This window comes from Sceloporus occidentalis, unplaced genomic scaffold, assembly GCF_023333645.1.
Source record: "Sceloporus occidentalis isolate IW3139 unplaced genomic scaffold, rSceOcc1.0.p SCAF_3, whole genome shotgun sequence".
Classification (NCBI taxonomy): domain Eukaryota; kingdom Metazoa; phylum Chordata; class Lepidosauria; order Squamata; family Phrynosomatidae; genus Sceloporus; species Sceloporus occidentalis.
Window position 1 is genome coordinate 198,047,294 of NW_028316983.1, and position 23,082 is coordinate 198,070,375.

General features: G+C 39.6%; 1 protein-coding gene across 10 annotated transcripts in view; it reads right to left on the minus strand.

Annotated features, from left to right (window-relative positions):
* ST18 (ST18 C2H2C-type zinc finger transcription factor) overlaps positions 1–23,082 on the minus strand; it is a 291,729-nt gene that overhangs the window by 101,898 nt on the left and 166,749 nt on the right. For 3 of the 10 annotated variants that reach the window (XM_089517301.1, XM_089517300.1, XM_089517293.1), the window contains exon 2: positions 15,155–15,261. The exons of the other annotated variants lie outside the window; for them this stretch is intronic. The gene's annotated coding sequence lies outside the window, so the exon portion shown is untranslated. The remainder of the gene's footprint in view (positions 1–15,154; positions 15,262–23,082) is intronic. 10 annotated transcript variants of the gene reach the window in all.

A 23,082-nucleotide genomic window follows, 5' to 3' on the forward strand; every position in this document is an offset into this window, starting at 1 on the left:
GTTTATGGTCCAAATGCTGGAAATGCCTCAGCCTCCAGTGGCAGGATGAACTACTTCTCCTGCTTGGACCATTGAATACCAGTACTCCAGAAAGCAACTTTTGGGGCTGCTTCCCTGGAAATCTGTTGTAGGACAATGGATTTGCTGTATGTACAACTGATACACTATTTGTTTCAACCTTTGCTTAATATGCATATATACACATGGCCACAAATATTATATGTGTCCTTCAATGGTCTTCTTTCCATGATTAAACTCAATTTAGTGGTGCTTCTGAAACTTGGCATCACTCAGTGAAGTGAGGAACATGTAACCATTATGAAGTAACTGCAGAGGGTTTGATCTTCTACTGCATGCCCAAGAAACACCCCTCAGATTGCTACTTGGGGATCATGAATTATTGCATCTCTTAAATTAGATTACTTATATAGTAACCTTTTTCATCCAGTCATCATTTAGACTTTAAGATAAATTATGTTCTGAAAGTGGATGATTATCAGTTATAGCATTGCATTCAGAAATGAGGAATTCATAGCTTGAGCATTACACTGTTTTTTAAAAGCAAGTTGAGATAACACTTTAGACACTTTAGATCATAGGATGCTTCAACCAACCTATGTTGCCACAGAATTTCACAAAATGTAGTCTGGCATAAAGTACTGCAGTCATGGATTCCTAACCTAGAGTTATGGATGGTAACTGTTCAGTATTCAGTAAGACTATGTAGTCTTATTGTAAGACAAAATAAATGACATTCCAGCCTACCTTAACAGCAAGCAGCTGGATGAGACAAAGGAGGTCCTTTCACTTTCAAAGTATGCCACAAGGAGGATGAAATTTCAACCACCTCCTCCAGCAAGTAAGGCTGCAACAATCAAAAGTAGAACTCTGTCATAGGTCCTTGTCACAACTTTACTCTCTGGCAGGATTGGGGTGGAAACATTATCTTTCATGCACCTCAGCTGGAAGATGAACAGACCTCCTTTGCCCATTCTGGATGCTTGATCTTAAGGTGGGCTGGAGGGGATGTTACTTAGTTACACATACACAGCTAGGGGTGTGACTACGTCTCTACACTATTCATTAAACATACGGGATGTTGATTTCTTAATGCTTGAATCATCTTTTAAGAGCTGGCACCTTCTCGATCAAGGTATGAGAATTTTCATTTTAAATCATTTGCAAGTGAAGTGTTGATCAAGAACTTCAAAGGACAATTTGATGTGCACAATTACATATTTTATGTAAACAACTCTTCAGAAAGAGTCCTCAAACCAGGGCAAGCATTGCTATTAATTCTGGTTCACAGTCACTCTGTTTCTTTGGGTTTTAACACAGCTAAGTAGAACCTATTGACATCCATTTTTAAAAGAGGTCCTAATAAAAATACATCAACTGTATTAATCAGGGGGGAAAAGCAATAGACTACTATGCCATCAGATTAATCATCATGTAGTAGGATTTTAAAAGAAAACTTCTGCTATGTTAATTGTGGAATATTTTCTAATAGGAAATCTTTGTGTTGTAGGTTAGGGTCAGGCAAAAAGATACATCTTTTGTGTTTTGTGGCCACCACTGAGAATTTCAGTTTCCCACTAATGCAGTAAATTTCTGTTTCCCCCAAAGGGGCCCAACCTATTGACAAGAAGAGTGCATAATTTCTGTTTCAATGTATCTTGATTTGCTGAAAAATAGCATGAGACATTTTTATTCCAATAAACTATACTGACTGGGATAAAAACGGTATCTCTGTTTTTGGAAATGCAACAGTGCCCAGCATTTAAAGTATTTAATGTCTCTTAAAGAAAATAGTAATGATGTGGTTAAACAGTATTTCAGTGACTTAAACTCTTCTCATGTTTTATCTACCTGTTGTAACAGCTCTGAGATATAAATTGAAGAATCATTTCACATCTTTTTCCCACCCTTTAATTATCCAACCACTACAAAAATCAAATCAACTTAGTTCTGTTCTCTCCTGTGCTTGTTTAGACTAGCTCAGAACCATTAGAGAACTTTCCTATCTATAATGGAGCTCCTATAACAAAACTAGAGCCATTGATGTAACTGGTCCTTAATCATAATAGCTATCTGCTGTGCACACACATGTGTGCATGCGTGTGTGCACACAAACATGTATGAATTAATAAAAGCAATGGATTAGTTGGATTATTTTGTTACACCTATGTTTATTATTTTTAAACCTCTATGTAGCAAGCAAATGAAATCTAGTAACATGGTAACATAGTAACAACTTTGCAGGTGACAATGTTGATATTAATATGCAAAGCGATCTTGTAGCACCTTTGAGACCTGGCCTCAGGCTACCTCTTTCCTCCTGCCGTTGTCCCTCAATGACCATTGTTTAAATTGGACCTGTCACCTCATCACCATACTCATAAGTCTTGAATTTCTATGGCTATTCATACAGTCAGATTATAAAGATCCTTCCTGGCCATGAGTTCAGTCCATGCATCTGAGGAAGCAGACCTAGGTCTATGGAAGTTTATGCTATATCTTCCTTTGCAATGTTAATCTCAAAGGTGCTACAGGATCCCTTTGCATACTGATATTCTAGACTAACACAGTTATGAGGATTGTCACATGGAGGTGCTCATCATTGATAAAATGCTAGCAAAACGTTCCTGAAGCATACCTAAGGGGCAAAGGTGTGATAGCTGGTTGCACATCTAAATTGTCATTGTGGTGTCCTGCTTCGCTCCTGTTGTCAAAGCATTCATGGAGCAGCCATTTCTTGAAAAACAAGAACTTTCGTTATTCAAGAAATGGCTGCTCTGTGAATGCTTTGACAGTGGGAGAGAAGCGGAACACCTCAATGACAATTTAGAAGTGCGACTGGCTATCACATCTTCGTGCTTCAGGAATGCTTCAGGAATATTTTGCCGATGGTCACCGAATGTTACTATTGTAATACTAGTTTGGAGTTGAATATGCAACAGTATAGGATTCCAAGTGAATTAAAATGTGACATCTTGGAGCATCAGTGTTACACAGAAGGCTAAAATAGTTCTGTAAATTTAACAGTCCCCTTTTTAAAAACTTCCAACATATGGTTAACTTGGGGTCAGTAATCAAGAACATATTCTTTCTTTGTTTACATTTGGATAATTTTCTCTGTAAGCTTGTTCGTGTAAAGCGATGGGTATGGAAGACATATGGAAGATCTGTATTCAGAGAAAGAGAAGGCACGGTGTTGGTTGTCTGGGTGGGAATTCAGTACATAGGAGTCAGGACAGAAAGAGTTATAAGCATTTCAAAAGCAGGAAAAATTGAGTTGGCTAGGGCTAATAAAACTAAAGCAGCATTTCTGACAAGGATATATCTGGCTATACAGGTAATTATATGGGACAGGGCAGCAGGACCATGTAGAACTTTGAAGGAAACAGAAGAATGTGCTACTTTTAAGAGAGGATAGATATCTAAGATGACAAAGGAAGAGTTTCTGAGCAATGATAGCCATGCTCTGGATGGACCAGAGGTGTCACAAAAATCTTTTCCAGAGGTGAATAGACCTGGGTGTCACAAAAGTAATACAGAAAGAAAAAAGACTGATATATTCTCAAGGTAGAAAATAGCTGGAGGGTGGATCTCAATAGTCAAAGGAAAAATAATATGATTGGACCGTGGGAGGGGACACAAATTTTGTGCACAATTACTTGAGATTATATTATTTTTGAATATGGAAAGTATACTAGACAAGAAGGTTTGAGAGGAGAGAGGAAAATTTGATCTTGTACATCTTGGGGAACCAAATGTCCAATAGAAAAGTCACACAGAGAATGAGAGGTTCTGTGTCAGATGGGAAAGGGAGATTTGTGGGATAAGGATGTAGGGTCAGATTTTATGTGCATGTGGATGGGATTGAAAGCCAAGAAGACATAGGTCAAAAACACACTGCAGAAATAATCCAGTTTGGACCACTTTAACTGCCCTGGCTCATTGCTAGGGAATCTTGGGAATTGTAGTTTATTGTGGCACCAGAGCTCTCCGACAGAGAAGGCTAAATGTCTCACAAAACTACAGTTCCCAGAAATCTCTAGCATTGAGCGTGGGCAGTTAAAGCGGTCTCAAACTGGATTATTTCTGCAGTGTGCTTTGGACCATAGCATGTAGGGAACAAAAATGGGGTATCAAGACCATGGTGCTGTGAAATCCAAAGGTAATGGGGTTCTCCATTCCTGATGCATAAACCCAAGGAAATGAGTAAAGAGTGGCAAGATAAGGTTTGAAAGTCTGTGCCATGTTATGAAGAGAAAGAGAACATGCAACGTTGCAACTGTTTAAATATTTTCCATTGGATTAGAAGTAAAAAGTCCATGCAAGGACCCAGACTACAGCAGCTTCTTCAGTGTATCTCCTTCCTGTATTTTGTAGTATGGCTCACCACATTGTGTATTGTGCGAATATGTCACATACTGAGCATAACGTAAATGTAATATGTGAACTAGGGTCAAATTTCAGCCAGTTAACATCTTGCCACCTAAAAATCATTATGTAAATTCAAATACTACCTTGGCTGAAAGCAAATTTATCTAGATCTAAAAAAATCTAAATCAATTATTTGCACTATGTGTACCCAGTTTCTCAAGTTGCCTCATATACTTATATGACAGCTTCTCTGCATTCTTTCTACTTGGATAGAGGAGCAGTGAACCTCTGAAATACAAACAAGGTCTTCCGAGACACTACAAATGGATGGATTTGGAGCATTCAGTTTGTTTCCTTAACCCTCTCGTCACTAAAGTGTGGTTTGCTTGCTTTTTAAAGTGTACATCTTTTCTTCAGACATGTACTGAAAATCTGCTTCCGTATTCTGAATTGTATTGTAGGACCACACAAAGAAGACAAACACTCCCCTTTCCAAGACTGAAGAAAAATTAACCAATGGAAAGATGAAACAACATTTGTGAGCCTCTCCATTTTTCCCAGCTAATTATTACAGAGGGTTACATGAGACACTGAACATATGGTACGTGACATATGACCTAAATAGCTCTTTATAGGAATAACAAGCAGTGAAATGGTTGAACAGACTTTTTAAAATGTTAAGCAAATACTTGAAAACTCTGTTTCTTCTGGTTTTATATGTAATTAAAAACTGGAATACACACACACACACACACACAGTTCAATTTCCCACTTGGCCATGGAAAACCATTGGGTGATCTTGTGTGAGTCACATACTCTCAGCCCCAGAGAACCCTGTAATAGGTTTGTCTTAGGATCACCATAAGTCAGAAATGACTTGAAAGCACACAGCAACAACTACAACAACAATGAATGGTCAGACACAGGGTCTCATATTTTTATCTGCTTGATTTGTAGAAAATGGTTCACAACACAGCCAATTAAGTAGATGGTGTTTGATCGAGAAGAAACTAAAACTTCCCTGTTGTTGTTTGCTGCCATTCAAACCTCAGACTGGGTTGGTTGCAATGTGACTGCAATGGTAATGGGAAATATGGCTGTATTCTCTGATGCTGAGTAGTGATTGAAGGCACTGACCTGCCATAGACTTATAATAGGGGAGCAGGTGTGGCAATGATGGACTTTAATTTCCTTTAATAAACCTTTTATGTGCCACACTTTTACTGCCATTCCATGCTCTCCAAGGTCCTGCACATAATAGGTTCATTACTTTTGATTACTATAGTCTATTGAGACAAACAACTCCAGAACACACTATATATTATGTTCAGTTAAACCAATACAGACTATTTATCCAATGTGCATTATTTCACCTGCAGCTCTGCTGACAAAATTAACAGCAGCTTCTGTGTGCTAAAACTATTTTTTTACAACACCCCACTGATACCCCATTGTTATAATTTCATAATAAATACTACCCCAATCACTGGACTTGTCTTTTAATTATGAACCCCCACAAAGGGGGGGGGGGGGGCTGGGGCTGTCGCTTTTTAAACTGCAGTTACTTGGGTTTTATTTTTTTTCCCATGAATATTTAAATACCACACAATGGGTGAAAAACCACCAGCCACATCAATATAGGTGATTTTTTTTCTATTGATTTTCTTTCTTTAGGAAAATCATTTGAATTTATGACAGATGTTTAAACAGATTAAGATTAAACTGGCTAGGCCTATTTAGTATGATGAACATAGCACTGTAAAAACATCATGATGGGCTGCGGGCGTCTGTTGCATATAAAGCAGTTCACTCACACAAAACCAAAAAGGGTATTCCCCCACCTCTTCAGGAAATGGAGTGTGTTCCATACGGCTGTGTGGTTTTCATGTAATGAAGTGGATATTTTGCATCCCTGCTACACACTTGTCATTTGATAGATAAGGTTCCTTGATGGGACCTAACATCATTGTTTAACATTATTTTAAAACCTCCCTAAAAAGAAAGTCTCTGTAGAATAAGTGGGTGTAGTAGGGTCTAGGTGACACATCTACTTTTCATCATTATCCCACACAGAAAAAAGGTTTTCTTTTTAATGTTAAACATATCATTTCATATATTTTTAAGAGGATCTGGATTTTCGATATGCAGTAGGCATTATCATAAGCCATCAGCCCAATAGAGTATTATTTCTAGCATCTACTCTCAGTCAGTAACCACTGAAGGATAAATATTCTGTAGAGGCTGTTGACTTCAATTCTTAATGCTACCTATTTTTAGACTAAAGCTAAACATAGTGGAGTCAACTTCTTTGATTCCTTTGGCGAACTCAATGCCATATTGAAATTATTGAAAAGAAAGTGTAGTTTCTTTGCAACTATAAGATATTTCCCCAACTATAAATCTTACAAGGTAGCGTGATTTTTTTAAAAATAATTTTTGTCCAGTTTTTACTGCAGTGTTCTGAGCATTAGATATGGCTCAAAATGGCTACAGTGGGACTATTGAGAAGTTTCACTGCTCAACTGGTCTAATACAGATAGTGCTACCATATGGATCACATGTGCTTGTTGGACACTTGAGACATCCAATGATGTTTCTCCTTCACACACACACACACACACACACACACACCTCTTGCATGCATCTTTTAGATACTCGAGGACTCCAACCACAAACTGTCAGTGGCCCTGGCACTGTTTCTCCTGTCCTGGCATCAAAGGAACAGACTGAAGAACAGTTCCTATTGATGCTGGCGAAATGTAAGGAAGAAACTCTTCTAGAACATGGCCACATAGCCCGAAAAACCCACAAAAAACTATGGATGCCAGCCATGAAAGTCTTCAACTTCACAGTTCCTATTGAAGTTCTGGGCTAGTCATCTCCCTGACTAGAACTGTACCACTAGAGCTTGTTCCATGGTATTTAAAATGCTAGTAGGTACTCCTTTGACAAATCTGCTATTTCTCACATCATTATTGGTCCATACAATGGTGTATTGAAAGCTTTCCTACCACTTTAGGACATAGCAACATAGGAAATTCCATTCTATTAAGGCTGGCTAAAGTTTTGCCTTCTAGATATTAGATCCTAACTCCCATCACTCTCTTTCAACATGGCCAGTGACAAGAAATACTGGGACTTACCAAGTAGCAGCATATGGAGATTAAACTTTACAAAATCTTGATCAAGTTCAATATTATTTAGATTAACTGTCAGTGGCTGTCTAGGATTCCAAAGAGGAGTGTTTCCCAGCCCTTCTTGAAGTTGTTAGGAATTGAAACTTTTCCATTCAAAGCACATTTTGTCTTTAATCCCAATTTTATGGAAAAGGCAAGATATAAAAAGATGGTGCTGGTGATGTTTTCTACCTCTGAGCTATGATTCCTACTTCAAACACTGAGGCAGAGCAGGATCATGCCCACCATCACATATTCTGTTAGAACCAGCTTCTGTTTCTGTTTTAACTGAGAGCAAGAGGGCCTATATACATACTGATATGTGTACATATAGTATCGTCACGTGAGAATGGATCCTGGACCAAGCAGGATTCCCTTCATGGGAAATGATCTCTACAGGAGCTCTATAAGACCCCATCTCATGCTTACTGAATACAAAGTTGGATGGGATACCCTGTGTAGTGTGGCTCTTTTGTGTGTTCCTTTAATATACAAGAGAGTTTCTGTGGAACTCCACATAAATGAGAAGATAATGCCTACTACCTTTTAGTTCCTTTAAAACTCATTTGTTGAACACTGCAGTGTTAGGAGTCTGGATGGCATTCACTGAAATATTGCATTCTTCTGAATTAGGGGCATTACTAGGGGCTGCAGGGCACACTGGGTGACACCCTAAGGGAAGGTGATACCATTGCTCCCCAAATGTCTGCATATTGGCAGAAATGGGCTGTGGTGTTCACTCATATCCTTTAAAACCCTGGAGCTCAGCAGAAGAGAAGGTGTGAGTGGGGCAAACCTCAGTGGGTGGAGAAGACAGAGTAATTTTTTAAACTACTTTTAAAATTTTCTTTTAAAACATCTTACCAAATATTCACTTTGATCAAGTGAATCTATATAAATGTAAATACATTTTAGTTGTGCTTATGATATGTATTTTAAAGGTATAATTTTAATTTTGCTAGTTGTTTATGTCACAACTATTGCCATCACACTCAGTGACATATGGGAATTACAATTTGTGAATAACATTACTACATAAAACATGACTAAGGTTTCTGTATGGTGTGATATGGTACAGTGGGAGTGGAGTTGACACCATGACTTACCACACTGGGCGATGCCAACCCTAGTGATATCACTGTTCTGAATGAGACATACTTCCCAACCCCAGACCAACGTATCTGCTGATGCCAAAGCTTGTAAGATTTTAAATTCTTTTAGAAGAAGTAGTTTGAAGATACTTATCACACAAAGTAATGAAAAACAGAAAAGGATAGCAAAAATCAAATAAAAAATGCTATGACATAGGCATCTAACTTCTTCACAGGGAAAACAGTTCTTTAGAGTACAGCTTCCTGACATTATTGTACAACATGTTATCTAAAATTATATGAAATGAGAAAAGGCTCTGTCCTTGGCCCAGTACTGTTCAACATCTTTATCAATGATTTGGAGGAAAAAATTGGGGGAATACTTATCAAATTTGCAGATGACACCAAATTAGGAGGAATAGCTAATACTCCAGAGGACAGGATCAAAATTCAAAATGACCTGAATAGACTAGAAAGCTGGGCCAGAGCTAACAGAATGAACTTCAACAGGGAGAAATGTAAGGTACTGCACTTAGGGCGAAAAAATGAAATGCACAGATATAGGATGGGGGACACCTGGCTTAAGGAGACAACATGTGAAAGGGATCTAGGAGTCTAAGTAGACCACAAGCTGAACATGAGTCAACAGTGCGATGTGGCAGCTAACAAGGCCAATGCGATTTTAGGCTGCATCAATAGAAGTATCGTATCTAGATCCAGGGAAGTAATAGTGCCACTATATTCTGCTCTGGTCAGGCCCCACCTGGAATATTGTGTCCAGTTCTGGGTGCCACAATTCAAAAAGGACATTGAGAAACTGGAGCGTGTCCAAAGGAGGGCAACTAAAATGGTGAAAGGTCTGGAAACCTTGCCCTATGAGGAACGACTCAGGGAGCTGAGGATGTTTAGCCTGGAGAAGAGAAGGTTAAGAGGTGATATGATAGCCCTATTTAAATACTTGAAGGGATGTCATATTGAGGAGGGAGCAAGCTTGTTTTCTGCTGCTCCAGAGACTAGGACCCGGAGCAATGGATGCAAGCTGCAGGAAAAGAGATTCCACCTCAACATTAGGAGGAATTTCCTGACAGTAAGGGCTGTTCGACAGTGGAACACACTTCCTCGGAGTGTAGTGGAGTCTCCCTCCTTGGAGGTCTTCAAACGGAGGCTGGATGGCCATCTGTCAGCGATGCTTTGATCTGGATTTCCTGCATGGCAGGGGGTTGGACTGGATGGCCCTTGCGGTCTCTTCCAACTCTATGATTCTATGATTCTATAAGAAATATTCAAACTTTAATAGATTCCACTAATAGTGGTTGTGTTATCATCTGCTGAAAAAGTCTTGTGGCATCATAAGAAGAAATATCTCTGTTGTCACATTAGATTTCACAAACTATGGCCCGATTTACATGGGCCTTTGCGCCGCCCCCATCACATGCTAGGTGTTGGCCATATTGGCCTCACCCCTACCATGTGATGGAGGCATCAAAATGGCAGCGCCCTGTACACAAGGGGGCTGCCATTTTGACGTGACGGACACTTAGCATCCACACGTCCCGGTGCCTTTGTGATGCCGCAAGTGCAGCATCACAAAGGCGCCAGAAGAAGAACCCACTTTTTGCGGATTCTTTTTGTTCGGTGACAGAGCTGCGTGCACTGTGGCTCCCTCACGGAGCAAACCAGGGCGGTGGGAAACTGCCCTTTTTGGGCGGTCTGTATCCCATATCACATATATTTTGTTATTAGTTTAATGATATAAACTTGAATTATTAAAAGAAACTTCTCAGATTATTAAATATAATAAACCAAAAATTTGATAAATATAGTTGTGGAGGAAAATAGTATTTTGTTTTCATTAGCTTTAAGAGAGAGAGAGAAAACTAACACTAATGCTTATATTTTAATTTTATGTAGCATTTTCAACATAATTCCAATTTCTAACTGAAGATTGTTATCTTAAGTACCCTTCCAGGGATGCATATTTCTCAAACACACATAAAATATATATTACGATTTAATCAAGACTTCCTCTAAGTATGTGTTCAAACAATAGAGCATTAGAGTTCATTTGACTAATGTTTTTCATTTTAATAAGGCCTTCAAAGAGCTTTCTATTCACTGATGACAGGCAATATTTTATGACATCTTAAAATGAAAATACTATGCTTTGCCTTGAGTTTGTGGGAAGAGCCTTTGTAATGTTTGGAAGTAAAATGTAATAATAACATATGCAGTTAAAGACATTTGGTACAATAAAGTGTGCACTATACCCCCTACTTCACCACCAAAACCTGCAAAAATTATTTAGGCACACGCACACACACATGCATGAATAAATTTATGTGTCTTTCTTTCTGTCTGTTAGCTTATTATTATTTATGTGTTTGTGAGTGTAGGTCTATGGCCAATCACTCAATCACTTTTCCTAAGCAAGGGACTCACTGTATCTTAAAGAAAGACACAAATAAAACCACACATAGCTAAAAACATAGAAAATGTTATGATTAAAATAAAATAGAATGACAACCACATAAAATTCATTTTAAAACTTAAATTAGAAACAGTACAGCACTAAAAAGGAAAAACATTACAGTCGGCTTTTCATATCCACAGATTCTTTATAGACAGATTCAAGCATCCATGGGTTGAAAATATTCATATATATATATATATATATATATATATTCCAAAAAGCAAACCTTGATTTTGTTATTTTCTTTAAGCCACACCATTTTACTATGCCATTGTATTTAATGGGACTTGAGCATCCATGGATTTTGGTATCCACAGGAGGTCCTGGAATCAAAACCCCAGTGGATACCAAGGGCCCACTGTATATAAAACAATCAGTTTCCAACACCTGGAATAAATATGTCATCACTTGATGATGAACGAACAAGGAGGAACCCTGGCAAGCTTTCTTAGGAAGGGAATTCCTGAGAGATGGAACAGCTATGGAAAGTCCTGTCATCAAATGTGCTTGTGAAGGTAGTTGGACTGAGATAAGTGTCTTCCCAAAATATTTTAGAGTTTGGACAGGCTTATATGGGAAGACATGATCCTTCATATAGCCTCAACTTGATCTGTATGGACTTTATATAGCCAGCATTCTACAGGTAGCTGATGAAGCATAGTGCACAACTGTTGCACAATGCAGTTCTGCTTGAATACCTTCTGGTCCTTCTGAACCAGAGCAGTAGTTGGCTGCAAATTTTCAGGTGGGCAATGAGAAGAAATGTCCAAAGTTCCCATCATGTAGGCACTGGTATGGCAGAGATCTTGGAAAGGGATATCTCTCCTCATCACCCAGTGTAAAAACTGCAGCCAGCTACTGCTCTAGTGCCCATACTATATTGAATGCTTTCCCATCAGGATACTACCTTCCTCATAGTGGCAGTTGTTACAAAGTGAACATCTCTTTCTTACTCCATAAAATGGCATACACCAGAGTAAACCCAGATTACATCTGTGTACATCACCAACAGGATTCCAGCCATATGTCTTGTTCTTAAACCTCTGTACTACATCCAGCTGGCATAGCTGAATATATTCAGACTCAATACCATTGGGTTTAATAATGTAGCAGTTATTCCCCAAGACATAAGATCTGACTGTATGTCCATATTTTCAACCACATACAGTGCACATATGGCCCCGCACAAAGCACACAAGTAAAGCATGCAAATATATTGGTGTTTTCCATTCGAGCTGCCACTATAGTTATGTTGTAAAAGCATCTTCATTTCACTTATTTCGACTGGGGCCACAGTACATGGCAGATGCACTTGTCAATCTTCTGCATCACCCTTTCAGACTCCAACCCCATCCCACTTGGAGATACTATTATATATGGAGTATGTTAATGAGCAACTCCAGATGGACAATCTGAAATGGGGATGTGGTATAGAGAAAAAGATAGACTCCCTTGTCCTGGACTGCATCCTCAGTCCAAATCAATTCATTCTGTGACTGCAGATGTTCTCATGCATTCAGTATACATTCAATATATCATCAAGCTTGGACATCAGTCAAATGACCAATAAAATGCCTTGTGTGTGAGTTGACCTAAGAGGATGCAAATATTGTATCCATTGTTATTAATATGGTAACCTATTCACCTATGCAAATGAGAGATAAGGTGGTGGTTTGAAGCATTAAGAAGGAAGGCATCATCTCACATGAGTATCTCTGAATGATCATTCATTCATGTAAATTGACTAATATACTTAGATAAAAACCACTGAAACACTGTAATATTAGAATCTACATGATACATAAGCTTTGCAACCAATAACAAATTTGAAGCAAATAAATACATGTCTGACCTGGAGCCCTTTCACACTACACATTTATAGTATCATGATTGCATATTAATTGCCATGGCAACACAGGAAGCCATGGGATGCAGCTAGTAAATAATAAAAATTGAATCATAGTTCTATAACTGTGTATTGTAAAGGGTGCCTTCTGCTTTGAGGTCCTGCCTTTCCTGTTTGTTTTTCATTTACATGTGAAGTCACCACTTGATACTACAGCCAATATGTGATTGAGAGACATCAAAAAGAAGAAAATCATTAAATTGGGGAGTAGTGCTGAAGAATGTTTCCTTAACTGGGGAAGGAAACATCTCCAAAGATAGACTCCAAGTCCTAAATGTCTGTTACAGTCCAGCACATGTTCATAAAATATTGGTAAATGAATACATTTTCAGAGGATATTATGCTGATATTGCAGAAAAAATGTGTTGGCAGGATTCAGGCTGCAGCATAAACAGACTTTATGAATTTACTGGTTTATGGATATTTTTGACAACTTGTATACACCTTATTTGCAACCATGATGTCAATCTCATTGTCCTTAATAAATGCAAATCAAAAGGAAGTGATTGCAAGCAGAAAATGCTAAAGCCAATCAGCCAGAGTGCTTTAGAACTAGTGAAAGCAAGATAAATATTAAACTTCAAATCCTCCTCCCCAATCCCCAGCCTTTGAGTGGACATGTTATTATATTGATATTCCAGTTGATGTTAAATCATTTCATAAGGCATAATGGTTTGATGGGATGGATCATTCCTATAGTATCATATGTCCTAATAATGTCTAACTATTGAAGAGGAAAATAGTAGTTGTTGGGAGAACTACTTGTAGACTCTTATTTTCAATGCAAACATGGCTTTCAAAAGACTCACGGCACATTTTAAGGATTTGAGAAATCAATTAAAGTATTTTCCCTTTCTTTTTAACTCAAGTGGATTATTCAGATATTGGTTATTTTCTTTAAAAATAAAAATGGCAAGAATAGAATTCGAAAGCAATATTTAATATCCTTTTCTGTGGTTTGATAAGTTTTTTCAGACACATTTTCTATTTTGTCATTATAGCTATTTCTTTCTCAAAATGAAAAATGAATGACGTTTATCTGACTCCTGTAGATGTGTTGCTATCCTCCCAAACTAAAATAAATAAGTTTAAACACTAAATCTAAATCTGAAAACAGATTCAATTTGAGACTACATACCGTGTAATCCATTCTCGGACACCATGATTACAGATGGCCAAATGCTATATATATATTTGAAGGAGTATTTTTTTCCAAAGAGGGAATCTAATATTTGAAAATGCACAACTGAGGAATAAACGTTAGACCAAAGACAAGCTTGGATGGTTCTGTAATGAGGATGATTTATTTTGATTCTCACTTCTGATTTCAGAGTTGTCACTGCTGTTGTATACCTCTTCCATGCAACTTTGCACAACTGGCAGTTCTGAATATAAACCAAAGCCATATGTTTATGTCCTTTTGCCAAACGATTACAGCAAATAGTTCTATTATTCCCTTAGGTAACTAATGTGTGCCAAGGATTTCTATTAGTCTGCTTTACCAAGGCATCAGAGGGTAAAGTCGCAGCTTTATGAAATGAGGGGGCAGGTGCCAGCTTTATATTTTCAGAACAAATATGTTGAAATATTACACCACATTAAAAGACAGGTCAATAGAAGCAAAAGCAGAATGTTAATTTTTCCAAACCCCACCCCACCCAAAAAAAACCCTTTTAAGTTTCATTCTATGAAAGACTATGTTTTCTGGATGGCACTTGGCATTAACTCCCTTTTTAAAAAGGATGGGGGAAAAGAGATTAGCTTCGTGATATGGAAATATATAAAGACAAAAAATGTTGTGATTCTTAGCAACCTTGTTGAATAAACTATGGTGAATGCACATCCTATTAAAGAAATATATCCTATAGTAAATAAAATTGATATGTGGTAAAATATATTTTTAACTGTGAGAATTATAAGTTCATTTGAAAATACCATTGCCACATTCCCATTTTGGAATGACATAACACCGAAAGCATCAGTCTGGTCTATCAAATACTGTTACACTGCAAATGAAGGTAAAGTTTGGAGGTCATAATGAGATTTTCAAATGTAACAGCAATGCGACAAATAACATCACATACTTTCCACTCAAAACTAAACACTGAATATATTCTCCCACCTTTGCTTGCTTCGGAGCACAATTATGTGCAAATTCCAAATGACCAAATCCGTCTCTTGGACCAAAATGTCTTGTCTGACTTAATAGATAATCCCAAAATTCATTCTCTGCAAGAAAGAATGCAAAGTAAATGAGCAAAACTATAGATGAAGTAGGATGAAACTGGACTAAACTTCTTTTCTTCCCTTTTAGTTAGTAAGACTAGATATGATGAGTCTAACCTGTGCTTGTCAATGGGTAAACTTTTATTACCTTAAAGGAATTACGATTGTATCCAAATAAGGTGTGATTCTGCTCTTCTAAAGATATAATATGTTGTTTATGATACCGAGGAGAAGGACCTATCATATGACTCTGTAGGGCAGATTACAAAAAATGTAAGATATGGAAAATAACATTTTTCTATCATAAATTGATAGCTAAATGCTTGCTACTAAATTTATACCTACATGATTTTATCTGGAAGAGAACTGCACACATTTTAAATAACAGTATATAGTTTTACGTAGGATTACATTAGAGGACTTTGCATAATATATTTATTGTGGGATATAGGCTGGAGCAGTGATAGCGAACCTTTCAAAGACTGAATGCCCAAACTCAAAGTGTTCCTGCACTAGCTGTCACCTGATGTTGGGGACTTCTGCAAGGATGGGACATCCAGGGGTGCAACTTCTGCTTGCTGGGGGTGGGACTTCCAAGGATGGGTCTTAAATCATAATAAATAAACTTTTTATTTATATGCCGCCCTTCCTTCGATCAGGGCGGCTTACAACATGTTAAAATACAACAAATTAAAATACACACTAAAAAATACACATAAACCAACAATAAAAAAGCCCCATAGCCCAACCTCTTGGCCACGAAAGAGGAGGGAGGCCCACAGGATATTTATTCGGGGAATGCCTGTTGGAATAGGAAGGTTTTAAGGTCTTTCCTAAATTGGGCCAGGGTAGTAGACGAGCGGAGCTCTGTGGGCAGCGCATTCCAAAGGGCTGGGGCAGCTATGGAGAACGTCCTCCGAGAAGTGGAGGTTAACCTAGCCCCAGGCACCTTCAGTAGCTGCTGCCCAGTCGTTCTGAGGGTGCGAGGCGGAATGTACGGGGAGAGGCGGTCCTTTAGGTATCCTGGGCCCAAGCCATTTAGGGCTTTATAGGTAATTACCAACACCTTATATTGAGCTCGGAAGCGAATGGGCAGCCAATGGAGATCTTTTAAAACCGGTGTTATATGGCTGGTCCTGGGAGCACCAGTGACCAGCCGGGCTGCCATGTTCTGCACCATTTGCAGCTTCCGAGTTTGGTATAAGGGTTGCCCCATGTAGAGTGCATTGCAGAAATCCAATCTTGAAGTTACCAGAGCATGTACAACAGTTTCTAGGTCCCTCTGGGCCAGGTATGGGCGCAGCTGGCGAATCAGCCGAAGCTGATAACAGGTGCTCTTGACCGTCGCATTCACCTGAGCAGTCAAGTGAAGCGACGAGTCAAGAAGCACCCCCAGACTGCGCACGGAGTCCTTCACAGGGAGCGTGACCCCGTTCAGGACAGGTGGAACCACCTCCATTCCTGGACCAGGAGAACCTATCACTAGTACCTCCGTTTTCTCTGGATTCAGCTTGAGTCGGTTTTCCCTCATCCAGCCCATTACTGACTCTAGACAGGCCACGAGAGGAGAGACGCCATCCCCTGCATCAGTCGGAGACATAGAGAAAATGATTTGGGTATCATCAGTGTACTGATAAACCCGCGCCCCATGTCTCCGGATGATCTGTCCCAGCAGTTTCATGTAAATGTTAAATAGCATGGGAGACAGAATGGCCCCTTGAGGGACCCCGGTTTTAAGGGGCCTCTCATCGGAGCACACGTCTCCCAGCTGCACCATCTGGGACCTCCCGGAGAGGTAGGAGCGGAACCACTGGAGCGCAGTGCCCCCGATCCCCACCTCTGCCAGGCGTCCCAGAAGGATACCATGGTCTATGGTATCGAAAGCCGCTGAGATGTCCAAAAGCACCAGCAGGGACACGCTTCCCCCGTCGATGCTCTTTCCTGGAAACAGTTGAAGGACCAGGAGGGCAGGGGCTTTGTGTGCCATTTCTGACATATGTGCCATAGGTTTGCCACCACAGGGCTAGAGCAACTTTTCTCAATATGGTAACCTCCAGATGTTTTGGACTTCACTTCCCATCACCACTCACCACCATATTAAATGCTGGGAGTTATATTCTAAAACATGGGTGAACAAAGGCCTTATACAAACAGGCAACAAGCACCATCCTGGGGCCAAAATTAGGGCTCGGGAGCACAGAGCAACCACATGCTCCCGAGTTCTACCAAACCATAATGGCATGCCTCCATCTATACGGGGGCTGCCATGACGACATATGCGAAGCACAGCAAATGGCACGGTGCCGCATGGATGTCATCAGAGTGTGCAAGGGCACCAATGGTAGCAGATTCTTTTTAGGGCTCCCAGAGGCTGCAGCATTTGGTTGCTGCAGCCTCCGTGTGGGGTAGAAAGGGGCGACGTCTCAGCACTCCTTTCTGCCTGTCTGTATCGGGCCTAAGTTGAGAAAACCTGGGCAGGAGGGCTAGCTGACAGAGACTCAAATACATGTTCAGCCATGGCCTCATTAAGCCCTCTTTATGTATCCTACCTCACAGGATTGTTTTGAAATTAAAAGTGGGAGGAAAACAATTTACAATGTACACCTTCCTGAGCTACTTGGATGAAAACTTTTTATAAATGAAATAAAGCATAGGCTGGAATCCAGTTCTAAAAACATATTCCAAAATATGTTTCTGAAACACTTCCAAAGTCTCATTGCTTTTCAGGAAATACCATTTGTTCCTTGTTATGTATTAGTTGATGGGTAGTTAACCAGTGACTTTCAAATGTTTGGACCTACAACTCCTACTGTCCTCAACCATTGGCCATACAATCTGGGTCTCATGGCAGTTGTAGTTCAGGCTGCCCATCCCACTAATGATATATGTTTAAATTAAGGCTGTAAGATAGTTGTCATCACCAAATCGAACAGAAACCTCAATGTAATAACACAGTTCATGGCAATACAAGACTTCCTCTCATATGCATTTGACAGGGCTGAGGGAGTTATGCTGAACTGAAAACTAAGACTTTTCCCTCTATGCATTTGACATCCTATTCAGAGAGTTCAATAGAGTGGTCCAACTCCAGGAATGTAGCTATGGGGGTGAGAGGGCTGTAAACTTTTAGGCAACTTTCTTCTTCTCCCTCAGCCCATAGCTGGTTTGATAGCTGACAATTTCTGTGTAACCTGAGGGCTACAGCAATAGAAGGAGGAAGGGAAAGTTGTGGCAAAACAATACACAGGATAGGTCTTAATTCCAGAAGAACTGGGAAAGTTAAATGAGAAAATATTAATGTTGGAACTTTATGATATGTAATGTTGAAATTACATAATGAGTTTTATATATATATATATGAAATGAGAATTGTGAAATGAGAATTATGAAATGAGAACTGAAAGCCTGTAAATTTGTAAAATAATATACCCATAACATGCCAGTTGGAAAAGCTGAGCATTTTTCAATGAAAGCTGCACAGTTTCCTTTCATCTCAGGGAGGAAAAAAATCCCCACACCTCCTAACAGCACAGAAAGAAAAATAGATGAATGTTCCTGCACACCAATCAGGACAGAGAAAATCAACAAGTACCACCCATAGTTCAGGAATATAGCGGGGGGGGCACAAAATGAGAGCATTGGCTACTCAAATATGAATTCGGCTGTCTAAATGAAATTTTCTGCCAGTACTCAAATGTCAAGCACCAGGGCATCACTAGGAGGATGCAGGGAGGGGTTAGAAATTGCATCAGGTGACATTTTGGGGGGAAGACATCACTGCTCCTCAAATGTCTGCCTTTTTGCAGAAATGGGCTGAGGTGTTCACCTTCATCCCTTTAAAATCCTGGAACTCGGCAGAAGAGAAGGAATGAGTATGGTGAGGGTCAGTGGGTGAAAAAAGGAGAGGCCTCAGAGTTTTTTGTTTAAAGTTTTACTCCTTTAAAAATTTCTTTTAAAATATCACATCCTACCAATTTTTCACTTTAACTTCACGAAACTATGGTGGGTTACAGACCGCCGTAAAGCGGCGGTCTGCTGCTGCCGCCGTTTGCAACATCCGGGAACCGCAGCACCCAAACGGCGCGGTTCCCGGACGCTGCAAAGAAGGAGCACGAAAATCGCGCTCCTTCCTGGGCCCCGGATGTGATGCCGCGAGGCGCTAATCACGCACTCGCGGTGTCATATCTGGGGCGTGACGTGCGGATACAGAGCGTCCGCTATATAAAGATGGCAGCCCCCATGTGGACAGGTGGCACCATCTCTTACGCGCTCTGCATGTACTAGGGTTGGGGGCCATGAGGAAGAGACGGCTCTTCCTAACCCTAGTATGTGCTGAGCATGTACTTTTATGCCCGTCTGTAACGGGCCTATGTCAATCTAAATATATTTATGCTGTGCTTATGATACTGCAATTAGAAGATATACTCTTAATTTTGTTTAGTTGTTTATTTCACAACTATTGCTATTACGTGCAGTGACATATGGAAATTATAGTTTATGAGTAACATTAGTACAAAAACATTACTAAGGATTCTGTATGGTGTAATATTAGAGAAGTGATGTCTAGCATGGTAGAGAATGACACTGAAAATCATTCATGTCTATATCTCTTATATTTGCTATGCTCTTATTCCTTTGGTAATTTTACCTGTCCCTTTTCTTTGGATGCTTAAATTATATTTCTAAATGCCCAACTGACATTTTAAGTTTCTGCTGTGCTAGATATATGCAGGCTGAAACAAAATGTCATTGGGGGATATTCTTCCTGAGCTTCATCCCCCACACCACCACCACCACTCTTTTTAGTCTGTGGCTATGGAACACATACGGTAAGGAAAGAAGTGCTTGAACAACAAAAGTTTTCCAGGAAAACATGCAGTAAATTACCATGCTACACTCTTATAGTGCTGCTATTTCACTTTTACTGCTCTGGCTGCCTCCTGTTGCATTCTGGGCGGGGCATTTAGAATTCTCCGCAAGAGAGCTCTTAGGCTTCACTGAACTACAAATCCCAGAATGCAACAGGAGGCAGCTAGAGCAGTAAAAGTGGAATAGCAGCACTCTAAGAATGTAGTGCGGTAATCTACTATTGTAATTCTTTTGCATCCCATAGACTCCACCAAAACATTTGGTGTTCTTAGGAGATAGTAAAACAAAACAAATACCATATATACTTGTGTACAAGTCGACCTCGTGTACAAGTCGAGGGAAGGTTTCAGGGTCAAAATCCTGGATTTTGATATGACCCATGGATAAGTCAAAGGCCAAATTTAAGGGGCTATAAGGAAGGATGGAAAGGGGGAAATACCACTTCTGTCCCTCCTTCTCCTTCTCTGGACCTCTTCCAACCGATTCCCAGGCGCTGGAGGAGAGGTTTTAGCATCGGATTGAGAAAGGAAGCAAGTGGATTTAAATGGAGAGTTTTTTCCATATTAAGCAAGGTCTTGCAAAAGCAGGGTTGCCATAATTGTCCACTTTTACCAGGGACAAAATGTGGAACAAATTCAAGACCAAACTATAGGACAACTGCAGGACAAAACTCAGCCCAAAATGTAGGACATTGAAGAAAAATGGTGGACCTTAAATGTCCTACATTTTGAGCTGAGTTTTGTCCTGCAGTTGCCCTACAGTTTGGTCTTGAATTTGTCCTACATTTTGTCCCTGGTAAAAGTGGACAATTATGGCAGCCCTATGCAAAAGGGACTGGAGATATGGTTTTAAATGGAGAGTTTTTTTGACAGGAAGCCAGGTCTTGCAAGGGACCAGGGAGAGAAGCAAGTGGATTTAAATGGGGAGTTTTTCTGATAGGAAGCAAAGGCTTACAAAACAGACTGGAGGAGGAAGAAATTGGTGTTCAATGGAGATTGGGACATCTGACTTGCTTTCTTTTGGACTGTTCTAAGCACTTCTGATGTACTGACCCTTACATAAGTACCCAAAATTTTAAGGTCAATTTTGGGGCATAAATTTCTCAACTTATAGTTGAGTATATATCGTAAACTCAAAACATAGAATCAGTCCTTTGGTATTTTACTTAATCATCTTTTCCTCAAAATACTGGGCTGGGGAGTCTCTTTAACACCATTATCTGAACAGTTTTTAGAACATTCCATTAAGGGAAGGGGGAAAAAACAACCCACCCTCCTTGTGCATTAAGCTTGATGAGAAATGTATCATTTTTATAGACATACTGTCTTTGTTTTTTCTCAATTAAAAATGCTAATAAATCTCTAAGAATGCTCAGATTTGTGTTTGGTCCACTGTGGAAGAATCTACACTTTGGATCTCGCTCAGATCCATCCAGACCAACTGAATAGGAGATTCATCTAAATCTCAGGCAAATCCCTAGATAATTGGAGAAATCTAATTTGAAATCACTTTGATTCCATCTCTTTTGGGGCCATTCACATTACTGTCTGTTTCCTTGTGAAAAAGATGAAAGGATAGAAACCTAGCAATACAAAATGCAAGGCAAGTCCCCTTCTCTAGACAATTTTGTGGCTGGTGTTAGGATGACAAACCTACTAATGTGGTCTTAAAGACCCCCCCCCCCCCCAAAAAAAAAGTAGTGGAAATAGAATCCTCATTGTTCTTGTTTTGTGCTTTCCAGTAAATTCTGACTTATAATGATCCCTTTATATAGTGTTCTTGGCAAGATTTATTCAGAAGAGGACTGTATGCCATTGATTTACTCTAAGGCAGAGAGAGAGAGAGAGAGAGAGAGAGAGAGAGAGAGAGAGAGGGAGGGAGAGACTTGTCCAAGATCACCCAGGTGCTTCCTTAACTGAGCAGAGATTTAAGCCCTGGTCTCCCAGAGCCCTAGTCTAATACTCAAAATACTACACCATGCTGTTTCTTTTGGTAGCTCACACAGGGTTTGCTACCTTTACTAAAGCTCAGACCTACCTTTATCACAGCTAGTTGAAGTTTGCTTTATTCCTAGTGGTTAATAAGTCACAAAGAGCTATGTCAAATTCCTTCCTATGCAAGCTAGGTCCACATATTTAGGGCTAAGTAATCCACATACCTACTTTACAGTCCCCAAAATTGCAGATGAAATCTCCTAGATTGCAGATAACTGGTCTTCACTCCTTTTGGCATGGTAGTTTAGTACAAATATTTGGAGACTTAACAATGAATGAATTTGTAGTCAGCATAAAATAAGCCCACAACTCAGCTTTCTGTATGAGGTTGGGAGAGGTCAGGAATAAAATAATAAGATCCAAAGGACTATTACAGACCATGATCTGGAAACTATGCCATGAGAAGCAGCTTAGGGAGATGGGTATGTTTAGCCTAGAGAAGAGAAGGTTAAGAGGTGACATGCTTTTGTTGCTAATTACCTTCGAGTCGACTTTGGTCCATGGTGACCCTATGTATAACAGACCTCCAGTCCTCAATCAAAAAGATTGTATGTACAGCGCTGTGTAAATTTACAGTGCTTAATAAATAAAGGTTAATAATAATAATAATAATAATAATAATAATAATAATAATAACCATCCTATCCTCAACTACCCTTCTCAGCTCCTGCAGACACCTGGATGTGGCTTCTCTTATTGAGTCTATCCATCTGGAATGTGGTATGCCTCTTTTCCTATTGCCTTCCACTTTGCCAAGCATTATAGCCTTTTCTAGAGAATTCTTTCTTTTTATGATATGACCAAATACAACAACCTCAGTTTAGTCATTTCTGCTTGCAGGGAGAATTTGGGCCTGATCTGCTCTAGGATCCATCCCTTGGCCTTTTTAGCAGTCCACAGTATTCTCAGAACTCTTCTGTCTCAAATGAGTTGATTTTTTTTCCTGACAGTTTTCTTCACT